The sequence below is a fragment of the Callospermophilus lateralis genome, chromosome 8, assembly GCF_048772815.1.
Source record: "Callospermophilus lateralis isolate mCalLat2 chromosome 8, mCalLat2.hap1, whole genome shotgun sequence".
Taxonomy (NCBI): domain Eukaryota; kingdom Metazoa; phylum Chordata; class Mammalia; order Rodentia; family Sciuridae; genus Callospermophilus; species Callospermophilus lateralis.
Window position 1 is genome coordinate 60,661,888 of NC_135312.1, and position 22,835 is coordinate 60,684,722.

Genomic DNA, 22,835 nt, shown 5'->3' on the forward strand with positions numbered 1-22,835 from the left:
AGGTTTTTAGTTTGAATATATCCCATTAATGGATTCTTGATTTTATTCTTGTGCTTTAAGATTCTGATTAAGGAAGTCAGGACCTAATCTGACAAGAAGAAGATTTGGGCCTAATTTTTCTTCTATTAGCACAATGTCTCTTGTCTCATCCCTTGCCCTTAATACACTTTGAGTTTAGTTCTGTGCATGGTGAGAGATAGAGGTGTAGTTTCATTTTGCTGCATATGGATTTCCAGATGTCCCAGTACCATTTTGCTGAAGAGGCTATCTTTTCTCCAATGTTTTTGGCACCTTTGTCTAGTATGAGATAACTGTATTTATGTGGGTTTGTCTCTGTGTCTTGTATTCTATACATTGGTCTACATGTCTATATGGGTGCCAATGCCATGCTGTTTTTGTTACTATAGCTCTAATATAGTTTAAGATCTGGTATCTTGATGCCTCCTGACTTCACCCTTCTTGCTAAGAATTATTTTGGCTATTCTGTGTCTCTTATTTTTCCAAATTTATTTAATGCTTGCCTTTTCTATTTCTATGAGGAATGTTGTTGGGATTTTCACTGGAATTGCATTAAATCTATATAATGTTTTTTGGTAGTATGGCCATTTTGAAAATATTAATTCTTCCTATCCAAGAAGATGGGAGGTCTTTCCATCGTCTAAGGTATTCTTCAATTTCTTTCTTTAGTATTCTGTAGTTTTCATTGTATAGGTCTTTCACCTCTTTTGATAGATTGATTCCCAAGTATTTTGTTTTATTTTTTTAAGGCTCTTGTGAAAAATATTCTTATTATCTCCTGTAATTTCAATAGTTTCTGTCATGATATTTTCTTTTTCATCACAAATTTTAGTAATTTGAGTTTTTGCTCTCCATCTTTTCATTCGCGTGGATTAGAGTTTATCAATTTTATTTATTTTTCCAAAAAGCAGCTTTTTGTTTCATTGATATTTCCAATTGTTTCTTTTGTTTCAATTTCATCCCTGATTTTTTAAATTGATTTTTTAAAAGATAAACGACGGCGGAATGCATTACAATTCTTACTACACATATACAGCACAACTTTTCATATATCTGGTTGTATATAAAGTATGTTGACAGAATTCATGTCTTCATACATGTACTTTGGATAATGATGTCCATCACATTCCACCATCCTTGCTAATCCCCTGCCCCTCCTTTTCCCTCCCACCCCTCCGCCCCATCTAGGATTCATCTATTCCTCCCATGCTCCCCCTCCTTACCCCCACTATGAGTCAGACTCCTTATATCAGAGAAAACATTCAACATTTGTTTTTTGGTGATTGGCTAACTTCACTTAGCATTATTTTCTCCAACGCCACCCATTTACCTGCAAATGCCATGATTTTATTGCTAAGTAAAATTCCATTGTGTATATATGCCACATTTTTTTTAATCCATTCATCCACTGAAGGACATCTAGGTTGGCTCCACAGTTTAGCTATTGTGAATTGTCCTGCTGTAAACATTGATGTGGCTGTGTCCCTGTAGTATGCTGTTTTCAAATCCTTTGGGTATAGACCGAGGAGAGAGGGATGGCTGGGTCAAATGGTGGTTCCATTCCCAGATTTCCAAGGAATCTCCATATTGCATTCCATATTGTTAGCCCTGATTTTAATTATTTCCTGTCTTCTGCTACTTTTGGTGTTGATTTGTTTTTCTTTTCCTAGGGCTTTGAGATATAATGTCAGGTCATTTATTTGTTGACTTTTCATTCTTTTAATGAATGAGTTCAATGCAATGAACTTTCCTCTTAGCACTACCTTCATAGTGTCCTAGAGATTTTGGTATGTTGTATCAGAGTTCTAATTTACCTCCAGGAATTTTTTTTAATCTCCTCTCTGATGTCTTCTGTTATCCCTGCCTCATTCAATAGCATATTATTTAGTCTCCAGGTGGAGTAGCTTTTATTTTTTACTTTATCATTGATTTCTAATTCCATTCCATTATGGTGTGATAGAATGCAGGGTAGTATCTCTATTTTTTTTTAATTTGCTAAGAGTTGCTTTGTGGCATAAGATATGGTCTATTTTAGAGAAAGATCCATGTGCTGTTGAGAAGAAAGTATATTCGCTCGTTGATGGATGAAATATTCTATATATGTCTGTTAAATATAAATTATTGATTATATTATTGAGTTCTATAGTTTTTTTGCTTAGTTTTTGTTTGGAAGATCTATCCAGAGATGAGAGAATTGTGTTAAATTTACTTAGTATTATTGTATTGTGGTCTATTTTATTCCTGAAATTTAGAAGGGTTTGTTTGATATACATAGCTGTTCCATTATTAATCATATTAAATGTTTATGATTGTCATGTCTTCTTGATGTATGATTCTCCTAAGCAGTATGAAATGACCTTCTTTATCCCTTCTGACTAATATTGGTTTGAAGCCCACTTTATATGAGTGGCATATATTTTTGGTAAATTTTAGCATAAATTTTTGGTAAATGAGGCACCTCATCATGGGCTCCATGCAGGCCAGTGATCCTGTTCTGGGCCTTCCTGGGCTCCACAGGGGGTAGTAGTCCTGTCTTTGGCCTTCCTGGGTTCTGTGAGTGTTGGTCGGGCTGTCCTGGGCCTGACTGGGCTCCATGGAGGTCTGCAGGGGTGTCCTCACAAATCATATTTTCAGAAAGCATGCAAAACATTCCTAGTTGGGAATAAAGCAACACAAGAGTAAATTTACAGGTTACTTTTTACTGCTGACATGGATCATCTGAACATTGCAGAATCACTTACTTTGTTCAAGCTTTATTTTCATATGGGAATCTGATAATTTCTTCTTGACCTTTGTTAATCACAATGATGATGATCAAGATAACATCAATCACAATGGGGACTTGTAATTTCAGAGGGAAATGGGAAAATGGTCAGTATCATTTGAAAATACTGTCTTCTGTTTCTGCTTGTGAAGACAGAGAGGTTCCTTGATGCAGATGGGCTTTGGTCTGAGGAAAACCATGGGGATGGTCTTTTAGAAGTCAACAGTGCTTGTCCACATAGTTTGGGAAGAAGAATTTAGGTGATATTATTTAGACTTGGATAATGCATATTACCTTCCTTTCATACTCCTTGTTAGGTTTAAAAGTTATTGGGGGGCTGGGGATGTAGCTCAGTGGCTGAGCATTTGCCTAGCATGTGTGAGGCTCTGGGTTCAATTCTCAGCACCACATATAAATAAAATAAAAATGTACATTGACAACTTAAAAAAATATTACTGGGGATAAATTGGCAGATTCCTTTAGGGACCAAATAGCCTTCTAGGAATGAGTATGAAAACACAGACCTTTTTGTTTAGTATTATCGAGGGGAAAAAAAAAGATGACTGGACTGTCTCTGATGACCTAGATGCCTCGACTGAGAAAGAAATCTCCAAACCCTCCCTGACCTCTTTCATTTTTATATCATGCTTTTGTTTTTAAACACATTTTTATTAATTTTTTAAAGAACTCATGTTTTCTTATTTTAATTTCCCCCACTCCAAGGCATATTTTTCATAGAATTCTTCACCAGTCATTTATTTATTTATTGTTCTTATTCCTTTTTTGTCTTTGTGAGCATATTTGGGTTGAACTATTGACATATTTAAAGTTTATTAGGATTAAGATGTTCTCTACTTAGAAGAATTATTTTCTGATCATATATAAACCTCAGCATCTGTAGATGGTTATATTTCAACCAAAACTATTATGGCCTACAGAGAAGACTCAATTGAGAATCAGCAATTTTCATTTTATTCATCAAAAAAAATATAAGCTTAGAGAAAATTGCAGGCAATTTTATTTAAAAAATTAAAATAACAACAGCACTGAAAAAACATGTTCTTCAGAAAAAATGCCAGGGGCACAATGTTAGACACAAATACAGGCTAAGACATTGATTAAAAATGTAAATATAAACCTATAATAGTTATCTTATTTATCTCTTAATAGTCAGATAATTCACATAAAGACATTTTTATTTTGCTTTATTGTATACAGGTATGTATTTTATATCCTTAGCAATAATTTAAAATTTGAAGTTACTGAATAGAACTATTTTATTTTACAGATAGGATAATAACTCCAAATTGTAAGTCAATACACATATTTTGAAGAAATCATAATTTTGACTACTTTTAATGACCCATTTCATTCTGAAAAAATAACTTGACTTGGGGTTCTTGTTTGGTCACACTCCCTAAAAGTTTTGTGTGGGGGGGAATAAGACTCAACAGTTAACACTTGAACCTAGGGAGTGACCGAGAGGGCTGATTTCAGGCAAACTTCAAGATCAACTTGCAACTCCTCCTGAGTTCCTCACCCAACATAATGAGTGTACTATCTGTCTGGGTACAAATTAAAAGAGCCATGTCACTAAGAAGGTGTAATAGTAAGAGGGTAGACTTCTTACAGAGTTGAGTGCAAGTTTAGGAACAAACAGATGACTCCCCCAGCCTCTAGTTTCCCATCTCCTATGTGCTGCACTAAGAAACCATTGCTAGATTAGCAGTGATACTTCATCAACAGTCACTTCTCATGGGCTGAATTATTTTTCAGAATATTTTTGATTCTTTATGCTGAAAACACTTATGAGACTGAATCATCTCTTTTCTATATTGTACTGATACATGACCAGAGAGATCAGCCCTCCATCATAAAGTTTATCTTCAAATATAGACCCCTCCCAAAATGTATGCAAATGAAGTAGTGATTAATACCCAGAGAAAAAGTACTTCTCTACGAAATCTCTGCGAAATCTCTACTTGTCTACGAAATCTTGGAAAACAAGTCATTATTTTACTGCAGGATTTTGGGGGTTATTGTTTATATTCTACCTATTTCCCAAAGTAAAACATTACAACCACTGTGGTAACAGGGTCATCAGTTCATCCTGGGTGTTCTGAGATCTAGAAGGAGCCCAGTTTTCATGAAGTAGTTTGATTTGTCCAAAATTACCCAAAATATTAAAAAGAACATTCTTTCCTCTAGAAAAGCCAGCATGGATCAAATGAACAGAGATCTTTTCCTGGACCATGCACCTGAAATATGTTTCATGTGAGTGATGTCTTGGTTCTCAAAGGCGGTGGTTCACTTCCTCTTCTCATCTGATAGGAAACAGAAGCATTTCCCACAAGTACAGAAGCGAGGAGATGGGAAGATGTGATCCTATAATTTACTGGTTTGTTTAAGGACACTTAAAGGGGAGAGAAAGTCTGAGAGAGAAAACATTTGTTACCTTTAATAAGAGGATCTCAGACTGGGTCTCTTGTCCTCAATTTCTAGCAGTATTGAAAGAAAATCCAAAGTGACATAATACCATTATCTTTGAAACTCTGGTATCCCTAGTTTAATTTTTTCCTCCCAGTAGTTTGCACATTTCTCTTCTTGACACCCCCTTCAAAATCAATTAGCAGATACTACTTATATGTCTACTTCTTCAGAGTTAACCTATTTGTAAGAACAGATGTTTCTGTGGGGAATATTGCTTTTATGCTTATTATAAGCATCTTTGGCAAGCCCCTTTCCAACTAGATATGTGCCATTTCACTCTTCTTAATAGAGAAGATGTGATGGAAAAATATTCACAGTCAGAGTTAGAGCAATTAAGGGAATATTGACTTCCATATGGAATCACTGAAAAGCTAGATGTTTATACCATGTGTCAGAATTCTATCGAAGTAAGGTAGGGATGACTTAATTTTGGACTTATGTTCATTTCCTTATTTACCTTTAAATAAAAAGGGAGCTGTTATATTAGTTTGCTTGTTCTGCAGTAACAAAGTGCCACAGACTGTGTAACTTAAGCAAGAGACTCTATTGTCTCTCAGTTCTGGATGCTCAAAGTTTGAGATCAAGGCATTGTGGAGGTGGTTTTACACATGAATTTTAGGGGGTCATAATTCAGCCCATAGCAGGAACCATGAGTATTGCTTTTATTTTTCAATAACAATACTTTAAAAAATGACATTACTCCTCTTTTTTATACTTTTAAATAATAGAATATGTTTAAGACCATAGAAAATCTACATAGGTAAGTATAAATCTTGTTGGCATTTTAATTTTCTCTGTGGAAATCTTGTTTTCATGTGCAAGTGCTAAAGATTCTGGGAGACTCTTCATTATTGTTGTCCTTATGAAAGCAGCTGTTCAATGAACATGGCATATTTTGTTACTTCATCAAGAAGCAGAGGAAGATTATGTTGTGATCAACTTTTGTCTGGCTGTAGCCAATGCTTTTCTGATTCTTTGAGCTCAGTGATTGATTTAATAGGTCTACTCCAGGGTAGTTACTCATCCCTGATATTTGTACCACTCCAACTCCATGTTATTTATGTAAACGATGCTTTATATTCTTTCCATACAGATAAATCCAAGTTGACAGAACTATTTAAGAGATGAGTGTGCTCCCAATTGGGATTATGGTCTCAGCATTTATCTATTTCAACTTTCATGTTACTTCACTGGCAAATTGGAAGCTTTGGAGGATAAGAAGATAAGATATGTTTGGGAGAATCTATTTTCTGCTCTGAAGGTAAAGATCTCTACATTTCAGACAATTATGCATCTGGGAAGAGGTCAGAACACAAACAAAGAAAATGGTCTTGGGAACAAATGATTTGCCTTTGAAAAACAAAAACATCTTTAACCATGGGGAAAATCTTAGACCAGAGCTATTCAAATAACCTTAGAATTTGGAAATTGATCTTATGTGTAACAAGTTCTGCATTTCTGCATTTGTAGCTTTAGCTGGGGATTTTTTTCCCTTTAATTGGTAGTACATGAGATCTATGTGGGTTTTTCAAGCCTTTATTTTTTTGTACACAATAACTTTACATATTTATGGGGTTCTTTATACATATAGTTATTGGAAGATCAAAAAGCTACATGTGATTTCTAGTTTGAAAATGATGGAATAAAAACTATGATTTTGGCACTTTTGTTTTGTAAGAAATCACCCCAAATCCAAAAAAGATTGAAAAAAAAAGTAATGTGAACTTGACCTCTGAAAGAGTGAAACCCCACATGAAACCCCAAATATTGTTTTCTATGGTTCACCTCAAATATCTCTGATAAAGAATAATTTTACTTATAATGTAAGAAGCCAGAACAATCAAAAGAGTAAATTCTATTTTATTGATATATTTATAAAACATTCCATTAAAAATCCTTTACAAGGTGAATCTGCATTCTGTATTGGAAATACACTAGTCTAGTTCCCATATGTCCAAATAAATAACCATTATGCTCTAGTTTGATAACTTTGCCCCCATGTAACCCCATGGATATGAAATCATATATGGAAAATACCAAGATAATTATTTTATGAAGGGAAACTAGTGTTCTCTCATGCCCTATAGCCTTTAAAAAGATAAAAAGAAGATGAAAAAAAAAACCTCATTAATGTATGCTTGCAAAACAATTGCAGTCATTTTCCTGGGTGAAGACTAAATTATTGTGCATTATAGTGTGCATGTCTATGTTAAGTAGATTACTATAGATCATTCCAAGAGGAGGTAGAGAGAAGATTGCACTAACATTAGCTTCTCTGGTATTTGCAGGCTGTAAATTTCGTTAAATGATAGATGCAAAGATGGAAGACAGATGGATAGAGGAAAAGACAGAATGAGATACTGAATGAGTTAGTGCTGCAGCCTGTGCTTCAGGGCTGTCTTATTACGACAAGGCTAGCAAGCATCAATGTCCTCACATCCCCCACTCCCTCCCCCTGAAATGTACCGATTTATATGAAAATTAAGATTACAAATTAAAGCCTGGCTATCCTGGAGTTTTCCAGTTCATCAGCCATCCAATAAAAATGATGTCAAGCCTGTATGCATAATTCCCAGAAGATTACTTTGTCCTTACAGCTAAGCCCTGTCCCTGATATGAAAGATCTCTATCCACTTTTATTGAAATAAAGAACTAACATCATAATCCCAATATTGAGGTATAATCTTCATTATCTCCTGACCCTCTTGAGGTTCTCTCAATCTATATTACTTCAGATTTGGTTTATTTATAATCCTTATGTATTTACTTTTATTGAGATAGGATTAAAAACTTAAAAAAAGCTCCAAAAAATCCTTATGATCTCATGATTGAGTTTCAATTCATCAACAATCAACTAATGTGGTAGACTGATTTTTTTTAAGTGGTTCTTATATAGTCCAAGCTTGAAAAGGCATTAATTGGTCCCCTGAGCATCTCTTTCATTACATGAATTATTTCCAATCCAACCTGGTTTGTGAAATGATGGTATCATCTTCTTTTCCTATTTATTAAAAAAGGTGCAGAGTAGGGGAGGAAGGTGGGTATATGAAAGGATAAACACACAGACAGAATCATCCAGAGTAACTTATATATCTTCTATTAGGAAGTCTTGACTCACACCTATAGTTAATTACTGGTAAACTACAATCCCCCAACCTTCCCTACCCCCCAGCCTTAATGGCCTCTGGCTATGCCTCAGGCTGTTAACTACCAAACTAGTCATTAATGCTGGTCAAGATGATTTCTTAGATTAGTGCTCATTTATTTTTTTAATAGACAAAACATACTATGCTATGCATAAAGAATAAAATGGTATTTTAGTTTTCTTTCAAAAGCATAAAGAAACACCTATCAAAACTATATTGTGCTATATTTTCAAAACATGTCATATTATTTTATTTGTATTTCCAAAGTGAAAACTGAGTTTTAAGTATTTAAGATTTCACTGATAACCATCATGCTTTCCTATTTTAAGTAAACTCTTTGCTATAAAATTTGGAGAAACACATTCTAAAAGATGTAATGTGTTCTTTATTTGTGCCTCTTATTTTTACCTTTTGTGCAAGGATATGTGAGGGGAAACACTTGCCTTTTAGGTTTGAAAATAGGAAATGAAAATAGAAGTGCTTTACTATTGAATAAAACTTCACTGAAGTTTTTCTTTTTAAAATACCACTGATTGCTTGATTGAAAAGAACTGATGTTCTACTAGTATTGGTATAAAGTGGAATCTAGGAAAATTTTTATTGGCAATATTATTTCTTATCTTCCTTGTTATTCTTTTATGTTTTTATCTGTGCACCTGCTATTGCCTGGTCTTATTTCAAGACATTTCAGAAAATAATAGAAAGAAGACTGGGCAGGTAGGAACAGCCTACAATCACTGAGTAATCTTTTTGTCTAAAATGATATTCAAGCATAATCCTGTACTGAAATAATTGGCCTCTTAAAATGGTTACTCAACAACTATAGGGGAAGTAACTGAACCAATATTTTTATATACCCATTTTCTGAATATTGACCTAGAAAATTTACATAATTTTATTTAACCTTCATAGCAACTTTACAATTACTCCTATTTTATGGATGTGAAAATTGAGACTTTAAAATTGTTGCAGATATGGGAGAAGAACATAGAGGAGGAAACAATGTAGAAAATGCTTTTATCATAGTGTTGTTTACTAAGTAGCTGTAGCTTTAGCTTAAAGACAGGAAATGCCTTCTTCCTTTTGTAAACTGTGTTCCACAATGGCAAGTCGCCCTGAAGTCCCAGTTTAGATCTTTCAAGAAGTTAGATAATAATCTTATTGATCAAGTAGGGTTATCTTAACAATCAGAGGCTTATTTGAACTAAATGTAAATATTCTTTATAAGTACTTCATAAGTAGTCTTTGTACAAGAAATCCAACAGTTACTAATAATTTTGCGTGAAATAAAATTATGCTTGTTACCAGTTATAATGTGTATTTGATGAACCAATTGATTTATATAATTGTAGGAAAGGAACAGAATGGGGAAGGAAGCACAAAGTAATATGGGGCTATGAACTGTTTTGAGGGAATTCTCTTCTTGAGCAAACCAGAGAAGAGTAACAGAATACTGGGTATCAAGGATGAATAAAGAATTCATTTATGCCCTGTGCTTAGCCTAGCTGTATCTGACATAAGACAGTATGTATTATGTTCTGGAAAATGTTTAAAACTTATAAATCTTTGAATTCTCAGGGATAAGCCATAAATTACAGAGTGATTCTAAAAGCTTTACATTCTAAGATAAGTCATTATCATGCTTTTTCTTCATTAAAGATGGGAATTTTTGTTTTTAGTAAAATTGACCCGAATATTTTGTAATCAGAATTGTATTGGCATATAAAAATTTAAATGATAAATACAGCCTTCTTTCTTTATTCAGAATGTCCAATTATACTGAAAGTTACTTCCCTTTATTGTGCAAATAAAATCCCAATGAGAAATAAAAATGATCTCTACTTTTTTATAAGAATAACACAGGACTTGATATAGACTTCATAAACAACCTTTGGCTTTCTAACAGCTGATAAATTTCCTCCATTATATACTTTCCTCTAAACTGATTTTATAATTCTGAATTCATATTTCTATGACTCACTGATGAATTACTATTTCAGATTATCTCCTGGTGCTCCTTTTGACCTGGTAAAGGGTTAGTTTTGATAAGGTTGCCATATTTGTAAGGCAGAGTGTTGTGAAATTATTTGAATATTCTCAAAGCAGGTACTTCAGGATAAGCTCTAGTTAGTATAACTTAGAGTGAATGAGGTTTTTAAATTTTTTTTTCATTGTAGACGGACAATATCTTTTGTTTATTTTGATGTGGTGCTAAGAATTAAACCCAGTGCTTCACAAGTGCAAAGCAAGCACTCTACCTCTGAGCCACAACCCCAGCCCCAGAGTGAATGAGTTTTAACCATGGGTAGTGATACTACTAGTACCCATTAACTCAATGCAATTTAGGCAAGCTGTTAATCCATTAAGTACACAAATATTATGATGCTTTAGCCTTAGATGCTTGGTGTATTTGAAGGAATCTACATCCCATCACCCCAATTATAAGGAAGAAAAAAACTAAATAACATGAGGAATGTTGAAAAATATATCAGAGATTGTTCAAGAGACACAAAGGAATGAGTGATCTTAAAGGACTTGAATCATATATCTTCAAGTTCCATGTGTACACCTTTCTAAAATGATCTGCTTAAGGGATCATTTTTAGATCTCTTTAAGGGCATTTCTGTGGTGCTGCTTTGCTCACCTTTTTCTTCACATTCTGCCACTTCACAAAGGGAAGGCATACCTCTTACCTCCCAGGAAACTTATTAAGATACACTGTTCTAGGATGTAAAATGGATGGAATGTCAAAGGAACAATTAGAAATAATTGTTTCCTAGAAGCTTCCTACATGTTTTCATTCAAAATTCTTTATGATAGCTATTACTTGATAGTCAACTTTTAATTTTCATTTGTTTTCAGGAATGAAAGTTAGACAGGACTTAACACTGTGTGTAGTTCCACGGAAAACCAGCCAGATGCTTATCCTAGTGGTTTACTAAAATTTTTGAGTATATGAAAACTTTGGTTACACTTGAGTGTTTGAATCTCTTACTCAAAACCATGTAAATGAGAGAATAAGCATAATTTGATTGGCATGAATAACTTATTACATATGAATGCTTAGATTATAGAGAACAAGAGACAAACAACTTATTAAGCCACCTTTTCTTCTCAAATGAACAGATAGATTTTTTTATATTTGCAGGAATTAACTTCCGTCTTCATATTTCATCCCTTAAAATGCTCACATAAATGTCCATATTGTTTTGATGAAAAATTTCCTAAAACACTGATTTTTTTTTTCTGGGCAGCTATAGAGGAAAAAGAAAATGACCACTATTATTTCATAGCAGTTTAAACTTGGGGATAAAAATCTCTGAAAGTAAAAATGTTAGCAATATTACTTACATGTCTTTTAACAAATGACAATGCATTTTCCTTATATTATCTCATTACACAGTATCCCAGAGTGCATGTTATTGTTTATCTCTACTTTGTAAAGGGGAACATTGATGTGCCAGAGGATATCCAGATGGTAATAAGCCAATAAGCCAAAATAGGACTAAAACATAAGCACTTGGACCCTGAGGTGCATGATTTCACACTTTATTAAATCGTCTCTTATAAAAATTGCTCAACATGCTAAGTACTGTTTTATATATATAGGTTTATGTTTATAATATGCAGGTGAGGTGATGACCCCCATTCCAAAGATGGAAAATCTATCCTAATTTTGGCTAGGAAAGCAATGTATGTATGATATATAATGAAGACTTTTCAAAACTTCACAAAATGTAATTTCCATTTAAGAAATGTGGGCATTTAAATAACCCTTTAAGTGCATCTCAAGGAAATGATGTGCCTTTCAAGACTTCAAAAAAGCATTCATGTCTAGGAAAAATGTATGAAGAGGACCTTAATATGTTACTTGGTCTGTTTCACTGGCTTTTGACTAGGGATTGTTAATGAAAGTTCAATCCCAAGACACTCAGATGATGATGCCACAAGCAAAAGTGTGTGTGGCTCTACACTTACCAGGTGTCTGATTTCTAAGAGGACATTACAAAATTTGATTTTTCCCCCTGTGGAAACAAAATTAGGAAAATTTCCTAGTGTGATTTGTATTGAGTGATATCACTCTTCAGGTTTGTCATATACCACTAAGGATAAGTTGTAGCGGTGAGGAGTAATGATGAAAAAGAATGCCTTAAAAAGAATTGCATGGAAATGGAGGGAGACCCTCATTGCTATACAAAATTACATATAAGAGGTTGTGAGGGAAATGGGAAAATAAACAAGGAGAGAAATGAATTACAGTAGATGGGGTAGAGAGAGAAGATGGGAGGGGAGGGGAGTGGGGATAGTAGAGGATAGGAAAGGCAGCAGAATACAACAGTTACTAATAGGGCATTATGTAAAATTGTGAATGTGTAACCGATGTGATTCTGCAATCTGTATTTGGGGTAAAAATGGGAGTTCATAACCCACTTGAATCTAAAGTATGAAATATGATATGTCAAGAGCTTTGTAATGTTTTGAACAACCAATAAAAAAAGAATACACATGATAACACACATAAAATATATGTGCAATCACACATATTTATCAAATATTCACTTATGTAAAATTGTTTTAATTTTTAAATTAGAGATGTTTTATATGTACAGAAAATGAGAAAATAATTCCCATATACCACCTCAACTACTCCCATATTTTATAATAAAAAAATTGTTGTATAGGTTCTGAGTCCTATATTGCTTCTATTAAAATTAATTTAAATCTATAGCTTATTAACAATGGAGAGTGCCTTTAAATTCTTTTTGAAAATTTCAATGCCTTGTATTAATCAGTGGTTTACAGATGACACTGCAAAAGAATCACCTGAACTTATTAAACACAGAGCTCTGATTTTGTAAATCTGAACCAGAATCAAAGAAACTTAATTTTTAACAAAGCACCTGGGTGATTATGATGCAACAGGTATATAGACTATATTTGAGAAACACTGGGATAGAAATTATTCTCCTTGAATGGGAAATAGCTCTTGGAAGTATTTCCTGTACTATTTCCAATAAAGAGCAGGTCTAGGCTCAGACAGCGAGGGTGGGACGGGGAGAGGGATGAATAGAGAAAGAGAGAGACTTAGCAGTACCTTTCAAATCCCCTCTCAAATCTTGTTAGAATGAAAAACAATTTTAGTGTCTGGGGTAGTTTATAGACCAATGAACACAATAGAGTTAGAAATGAAAATTTTAAAATCTCATTCTATTTGTTTAGATGCCAAAGATGAAAAATTTATCAAAACATCCTAATATATGATGTAATGTTATTGATAGATTTCATACACTGTATATAAATAATTTTTATTGTATACATTTTGATATGTTTGAAATTTCTACTTAAATTATTAGGCCGACAACCTCATGACACAATCTCAAAGACAAACAGGATTTATGTGAGTATATAGTTAATAATGAGATTTTGAATTCTTTAGGGTCTAATCCAAATCAATCTAAAGGTGAGTCACAGGTTATGTGAACTGCAGTACCAGGGTTAGAAATGAGTTTTAAGGCCCTTACTTACAAAAATATGCTTTCTGGACTAGCAATATCAGCATTGTGCAGAACTAGTTAGAAATGCAGATACTCAGGCCCCACCTCAGACCTATTGAAACAAAATTTGCATTTTAACATAAACCCAAGATGACTTACTTATATGTAAAAATTTGAGAAAACTTTGTTTAAGCTATTTCTTGATCCTTTCCAAAGCTTCACTGCTTTGTTCTAATTTCCAGCACTATTCCAATTTCTCTCACTCATCCACATACTCCATTATTTTTATTTAAGAGTCATCTCTTCTTCCCTCTTGTTCTTATCTCCAAAGTGAAATCCACAGATTTGTAACTAGGTAACTCACAGGCTGCATTCACAAGTTTCTTTTAACCAAAGAAAACTCTGCATCCTGATGACACTAACATCTTTGAACAATTTACTGACAAACCTGAGCCCAGTCAATAGTTTCTTTAAAGATGCATATGAAAGAAAGGGGTGTGGGTCATTCCCTATGGCTGGCACAAGGGTATTCACACTATTTACTACATCCTTGCTTCAAAGTCTTGCTTTGGTCTCTCCAGGATTATGCTTCAGTAAAAAGCAGGCAGTAGATTCAGGGGAAAAAAAAAAAAACATAATTTGTCCTGTGTAAAAAGAACAATGCTATTACAAAAAGCAGTGCCAGAGGCTCCCACAATTTCTGTGTTGCAAAAAGCCACTGCTGCTGCTAAATCACCATTATTACCCTGGAACCACCTGGGAACATGCTAATTTATGCCCAAAGCAATATTAGTATTATTGTTTATTTTACTCTCATTATCTAAATAGGCATAGCCCAAACTAGGTAGGTTGCTGTAATTTCTGTTGTCTCCTAGTAACAAAGAACAGCAGCCAATAGTTTTAGTAAATTTCACTGCAAAGTCAGATATCATTTCTTATTTTTCAGTTATTCCAACTCTTATCAATAGTTACTAGAGACAGTCAATGTGCTTGGTGCTGGAGAGAAATCACTCAGGTAAGCTGAGGCTACTCCTTCTGTTTCTCCATCTGCTGAGCTGTTAACACGAAGACATATTGACAAGAGCTCAAGGAAAACATGGAATATTTCATCAGTAAGATTATACTGCCCTAGAGACAGATGTTAGAAAGCTGTAATATTTAAAAATAAAGAGATAAACACATGCTTGTGGGGAAAGAATAAAATAGTTTCAAAGGTAAGGGAGAAAATTAAAAAGATAGAAAGATAGATGTGAGATTTGTATTGGCACACAAAATGGCAAATTCTACTTATGCACACACACACACAAAAGACTTATATCTGCCTCAGGCAATCATTTAAGAATAACATTAGGCAGAAATTCTCAGAGTGCACTGGGGTAGGTTTGTAAGAAGTACTTAGCAGGGCTGATTATGATTACAGAGAACAGACTTATCTCTTGTCATCAGATAGTTAATATCAGGGCTTAGACTTAAATCCATATGTACCAGTTTTCATAAAAATTTAAGCATGAAATATGCTATATACTTTGGTAATTCACATTTAGTGAACCTAAAAACAATGTTCAGTAATGATAACTCTGGATTTATCTAGTGACTTTCATGGGAGAGGTCAAAGTACTTTGTCTTATTTTTACTAGATTAAAAATACTAAAAAGAGGATTACAACTGAAGGTTATATAAAATATTTACAGATGACATATAGTTGTCATACATTAAGTCAACACTTAACATATTTAAACAGCAGATTCTCCTTTCTGTGGATGTTTAATATTTTTGTAAATAAAAGGCAAAAAGAGTGGCAATAGGGAAGCAGAGGGAACTCTGGCTTTGAATTCAAACAGACTTAGGTTCAGATTCTGGACACTCCTTTTACTTTTTTGAGCTTCAGTTTCCTCATCTGTAAAACAAAGATGATGACTGCCTACCTCACAGAGTTGTTGATAGAATTAAATATATTATTAATAAATGTCACAGCACTGTATGTGAACACTACAGATCCTCAAGAAAAACAAGTTTCATCATTACAAAAAAACAATCCACAAACTCACACAATCAAGTGGATTAGGGATTCCAACTTCTGCTTGTATGCCTGAAACACTTACCACCTTCTCCTACTGGGAAGGGGGTAAATGCCTCTTTAAGAAGGAAGAGCATAGGACAAAGGGAAAGTTCCAGAGAGAGGACAAGGAAATAGATATTTCTACCAGAAAAGTGGAGGAAAGGGGCATGTGGTCTGACGCAGTGGTCCTGTCTACCCTTTCAAGGACGAAAACCAGATAAATAATGGCAAAAACTGAAATTCAGGAAGTTTCAAGAATTTGCTCTCCTTCCTGTTTGGCATTCCAAGAAACAACCTTGCAGGATAACCACACCCAACATAGGACAACTACAAACAAAAGAAAATGGCAGCATGGAATGGGTCGGCCAAGGAAGGTTCTGTAATAGCAGGCTCAAGCTTCCTTGGGTCTTGCACAGTCATTCATGCATCCAGGTCTTCCTTTATGATCTCAGTAGGATATATGGAAAGTTGTTGAGAGTTGAAAATCACAAGTCTTTCAGATCACTGTGAGATGACCTCAGAGCAGATGCTGCACAGCAGACAGGTTAAGCCAGCATTCAGAGGGTAGATGTGGCTGAGACGTGTGGACCTGCAACGCTGTTGAGAAGTAAGAGAGTAAATGAGTAAGGGAGGACAAAAGGCTATGGTTGCACTGGAAAGCTATGGAAGAATACTAGTTTAACCAATGACAGGCTTCAGTAGTAGATCAGTAAGGCAACAAGTAATCATGTTTGGACTATATTTATCTCCATGGAACTCAGGGAGAACTTAGATAATAATACAAAAAATCCAAACTGATCCTCTCCTCCCTACCAGGAGGACATATGAATATATGTTGTGATACCTAAAGCTACTTCTGCCTTTAGAATAAAGGCATGTGTAGGGGTGTGTGTGAGAGTGTGTGTGTGAGAGTGTGTGTGTGTGTGTGTGTGTGTGTGTGTATGTAGAACAGTGAAATATTAAGATCTGTCCTGAAGAACCTTTTGCAAAACTAAAACAGATCCTTCTGCTCCCATCTTTAAATCCTATACTATCCAACTTCACTCAAAAGGAACTTAAATTCTAAAAAAATGAGACTTTCTTGGCTCTTGATAAGTTAGATGCAATGTGTCCAGTTCTTTAAGTATTATTTTCTTTTTCTGAGACCAGAAGAGGAACACAAAACACACACTATGTATCTTTATTCATAATTTAAAGTGCGCTACCTACATTAAGTAACAGAAAGTAGTATTTATATACATTATTTTCTCTTTAAAATTACAATATGGGTACTTAAGAAGATCCATCCATTTATCTAATAAATCAATGGCTGCTCACTAGTAACTACCATGAATGAATAATCTGCCAGACATTAAGGAAACAAATAAGACATGGACCCTATCCTTAAGGTAAAGAGATTTGTGTAATGCATGAAAAGAATATTTAAACTAAAGAAAGGCTAGTGGAATACAACAGAGAAGGATGCCACAACTATAAAGGTGAATTATCTTTTCCTATCTGTCACTTGCACACAGAAGTAATAGATAGAGGTTACTATCTAGAGAAGCAAAAAGCATTTTTTGTACAAAGTCATCATTACAGAAAAGTCTGTTTCCAGAATCACAATGATGAATCAAACTGCAGAATGATATAAAATCCAATTGAAGAGGAATAAGATGTGAAGGAATAGGTTAAAAATACTATCATTATTACCTTTCTCAATTTATTATAAACACTGTTAGTATAGGTATGCAAAAGAAATTATAGAAAAACTAAACATTACACGATTGTTTTAATTATCTCAGTAAACACTGCTTGGTATTTTTAAGAAATTAAAAGCTAAACAATTGTAATAAGTGTTCTAGGGTAGTTTAATAGTATAGACAGTTTCATAAAGATTCCCTTCAAAATATGTTATAGTCACAAATAACAAATTAGAATAAAAATAATAATAATAAATATGAACATTATAGCCTTTAATTTCTTAGCTTATTAAGATCAAATTTTTACCAGGTTTTCTTAATGGTTGGTTAGGGAAGCCTGAGGAATATACACTAATTGTTAATGTGACTTTATGAACATATAACAGAATTTTATGGCTTTACTTTAAAAATATTCTATAATGTTATGAAGATATTAATCTATAAATATAGGACTGCAGAATGTTTTCAGAAAGACTTTTGCCCTGGCCCTTTGATCCATTATCCATTTACAGAATTTTTAATATTCTATTTTCCTTACCTCTTCTACCATAAAGTATATTACATTTTATACACTAGAGCATAGAGAGAGTACCCAGAAAAAGGATTAGGAGAATCTCTGCTTTTATCAGTTATCTCTGACAAAGTTGGTATTTAATTCATCCTAAATGTACACCATACACTGATTGAAAGGTGACATTGTTAGAGATTATAAATAATTCAACAAATGAAATCTTTCTGATTAGTATTTCAAAACAATATTTTATCTTTTCCCAACCCCCTCCTTTTCTTCATAGAGTGCAGATGCATTTGAAATCTATGGTTTTTGGCATATCTGGGGTAAGGTTATACTAGGAATTTACCAGACCTGTCAGTCTCTAACTTTCTTCCATATTTCATTATATCATTCCAGTTATAATTAGTTGTCTGGTAAAATTAAGAACAGTCTATTTCAGTGAATGCTCATGTGAACATTTAACAACTTTTTGTTAGAATGACAGCTTAACGACAGGAAGAATAAACCAGAAAGGGAGAGTCACCAGTGTAACCTTAGTTAACTCAATATTGTCTGCTCAACTGAAAATGCTAAGATCTTGCTTTTTTTTTTTTTTTTTTTTTGGTTATTAATCATCAGACACATATTTTTTGTCAGGAGATGTGCAGCAGTTTGATGGCATTCCTGCCTCAACCAGCATGTTTTGAACTGACCTGTCTTCATTGCTATGGCTCCCTAGAAACTTTGCTGCTGATGAGTGTTGATTCAGCTGAATGCTTTGACATTCAGCTTGTCAGTGAAAGCTATTTTAATCGTTAAGATGCATCCCCCTTCCAAGACTGCAAACTGTTGCTATTCATACACAACATTCTATCATTTGATTACTGCAGAGAAGCAGAGAACCTGAATAGTTACTAGTACTAGAGATCATTTTAAGGGTCCAAATCTACGGAATATTTATTATGTGAGGAGTTGTGCTTAGCAATTTATAGAAATCATCTTATTTAATCCTCACAGTTGTGGAGTCTGACTACATAAGTGTGAACCTCTGTTCTCTACTTACTACCTACATGATGAGCAGCCCTCTCTGTGACATGATTTCCTCCTCTTTAAACTGGAATAACAGTACCTACTTCACAGCAATATCAGAAGAACTAAATGAGACACTTCAAAGACAGTCTGTAGAATAGTAAATATGGCATAGTGAGTTCCATAGTGTTAGCAATAATTTTTATTATAGCTTTTTAGATGAAAATACACTATTTTCCTTCATCAGCTGTCCTACTCACCATCACTTCTTTAACTCTCTCTGCTGCTCAGACCAAAAAACGTGGAAATAACAGAAAATGAAACTTAATCTTTTCAGGACATTTTTCTATACATATCTGAACTCTAGCTCCATAAGAGTAGCACCACAATTGTGGCAAGTAAGAAACTTTTTTTTTCCTTTTCTTTTTTTCTTTCCCATTAGGAGGCTAGGCCTATGTTCTGGTGACTTCCTGGTGAATGGGTTAAAAGTGAAGCTTCAGACAGTTTTGAGGATTTAGGAGCAGAGAGGTCATTTCTGTAGGCTTCACTGAGAGGCATGACAGCAACAAGGTGGTAGAATTTCATAGTTTGCTATGCCCCGGCTTGTGCAAAAACAGAAGAAATACATGTTATGTGTGTATGCAAAACAACCTAATATACTATGTCAGTGGAGGGGGGAACAACAAGGAGCCCAATCTACTAGCTCAAATTCCCACATTCCAGAGCACAATGGGAAGCTTCCCATTGTGGCAGACACTTCACTGTGCTCTTACCAGACTCCTTTCTTTCCCTCCTGAGCACAAAGCTAAACTACACTTCCCAGTCTCCTATGCAATAAGCTGGGGAAATGGGACTCACTTTTAAAACCTATATGAACTTCTATATGTACTTTCTTCCCTTATCTGCTACCTGAGTGTCTATGACACAGTAGAAGACACGATTCTATAAAATGGCAGTCACCGATTCAAGAACTGAAACTTAGCATTTCTTTCAACCATGAACATAAGCACTAGTGAACAGGAGTATTAGTAATACTCTGTCACCAATGAAAATCATGTTCAAATTATATCACTGTTATTAGAGATCTCAATATTCATACTCAAATTTTCTTTGAAATAACTATAATCAATAGACACACTGGTAGATTTTTAAACTTCATATTCTAATAAGTACATATATTATGATAAAAGGCATTTTAAAAATAGGGATAACTGTATTTCAAAACGTTATTTTCTTTTATAATCCCATGTAATTTTTATTGCTTTATAAAACATTTTTCTGAGGTGGGATTCTCAGGCTTCACTAGATTGCCCAAAGGGGCTACAGAAGAAAATTAACAAAAATCCCCTCTAAATGGATCCTCAAATGACTTTCTGGAGTACAGTTCCTTTTTTCCTCTGCTCTATATAACCCCACCACATTGATGTGAACAATAAGATTTTAATGTGTTTAGTTACTGATATTTGGAGGTTATTTTTAAATTTTATTTATTTATTTATTCTAATTTGTTATATATAATAGTATAATGCATTTCAATTCAAATTACATATATAGAACACAGTTTTTCATGTCTCTGGTTGTACACAAAGTAGAGTCACACCAATCGTTTCTTCATACATGTACTTAGGGTAATGACATCCATCTCATTCCACCGTCTTTCCTATCCCCATACCCCCTCCCTTGAAGGTTATTTTTTACAGCAGTTGTTAGCAGTTATTATACAAAATAATAAACCTTTGTTACAAAACAGCCCAAACATGGTATAGAGTACCCAAGATCTAGAGAAGACTATGGGTGGAAAAGACCCAGAAGTGAAGAGTGAGGGCCAAAGATTAGATGGGATGATTAAAAATATCTCAACAGATTCTACCTGGGAAGAAAGTGAAGATTAATGTGGAAAAACATTAACTTATAACACAACAATTATAGTAATATAAAAAAGCAGCATAATGTTTTTGAATTTTGAATTTGTACACTGAGTTTATATCTGCCACAAAATAATTAATTTTCTTATTTAACATTTTTCTCTTCCCTTACTAGAATGGCAGCTATTTTTGTTTCTCATAGCAGATGCTAAGTACTTTTTAATTCTTCAAACTTTATATATCTATATATAAATATATGTTTTTATATTTATATACATAAATATATAGATATATAAAGTTTGAAGACTTAAAAAGCACTTAGATACACACACACACATACACACAAACACACACAGTTTTAAAGCAATCTCTTATTACTGTTATTATTAGCTAGAGTTTAATATAAAGAGAAACAAACAGCCATAAAAATTAGATCAATATTGCATAAGTCCTTCTACATAGAAATTTGAAAGTTGATGATTTTTTAATAGTCTGTTGATTTAAATAAAATAGCCTTGATAGAGCTCTCCAGGGTTTTAAAGACAGTTATAAATTTGCCAATACTTCTTTCAAGGTATTAAGTTTTATATAATCTTATCTTCCCTCTTAGACTATTTTGCTCCCTTTATTTTAACCTTAGATCAAACAAATCATACTGTGAAACCTTCAGGTTATTAAAAGGCAGATGCAAAGACTCCTTTGAGGATAGTCTCTTTCCAGCCCCCAAGAAATTAATGTATCTAAACAATTTTAACCTATTTAACTATAAATGAATGAAAATAAAATGTGGTTAGTGTGCTGGATATCCAGGATCTCAGCATAAAAATATAGTCTAACTTATTCTTAAATGCTATATACTATAAACATCAGTCTGTCCTGATCACTGCTGTATACCCAGCTCCAAATCTAATGCCTGGAAAATAATAATTTTTATGAATGATTAAACTGGTCAAATAGCACTCGTTTAAATTATATGCAGTGTACCCACACTGGACTTTGCCAGAAGTCCATTTACACATGTAAGGGTAAGGTCACTAGGGTAAGAAGTTAAAAGTTCAAAATTGCCAAAAGCTCACCAACCCTTGAAATTGTTAAAGGGATAAAAATTCTTTGATGGAAGAAATATTCTGGTATTATATCATTTCAATTGATATTATTTGTAAAATAGCAGTCTTTTCAAACTACTTTTCAGTGGCTTTTTAGTATGTTTTATAAAGTACAATAGCTATTTTTCTCTTTGTTTTCTCATGTTAATTTTTTTCACATTAAAAAAATATATAATAAGGAACCCCCTGAGTACCCATTTCTCACCTTAACAATTACCATATATTGCAATCCTTATTTTTTATCTTTAGGGGTGTTCAGTGCTGGGTATTGAACCAGGGTGTTGTGCCATTGAGCCATGGCCCCAGGCAGCCATTTTATTTCATTTCACCTCCTCCTCCTCTTTTTTCTTTTTTTTTACAGTAGAATTTTAAAACAAATTGTAGACAACATTATTTCAACTGTAATTATTTTAGTATGTATCTCTTAAAAAATACTTTTTTTTTTTTTTTCCCCCGTACTGCGGATGGAACCCAGAGGCACTTTACTACTGAGGTACATTCCCAGCCCTTTTTATTTTTTATTTTTAGACAGGGTCTCACTAAGTTTCTGGGGCTGGCCTCTGACTTGCCATCCTCCTGCCTCAGCCTCCTGAATCACTAGGATTATAGGGTGCATCACTGTGCCAGACCTAAAAGATAAAGACTTTTTATAATCTAACAATATAATACCATTTAGCAAACTTAACGA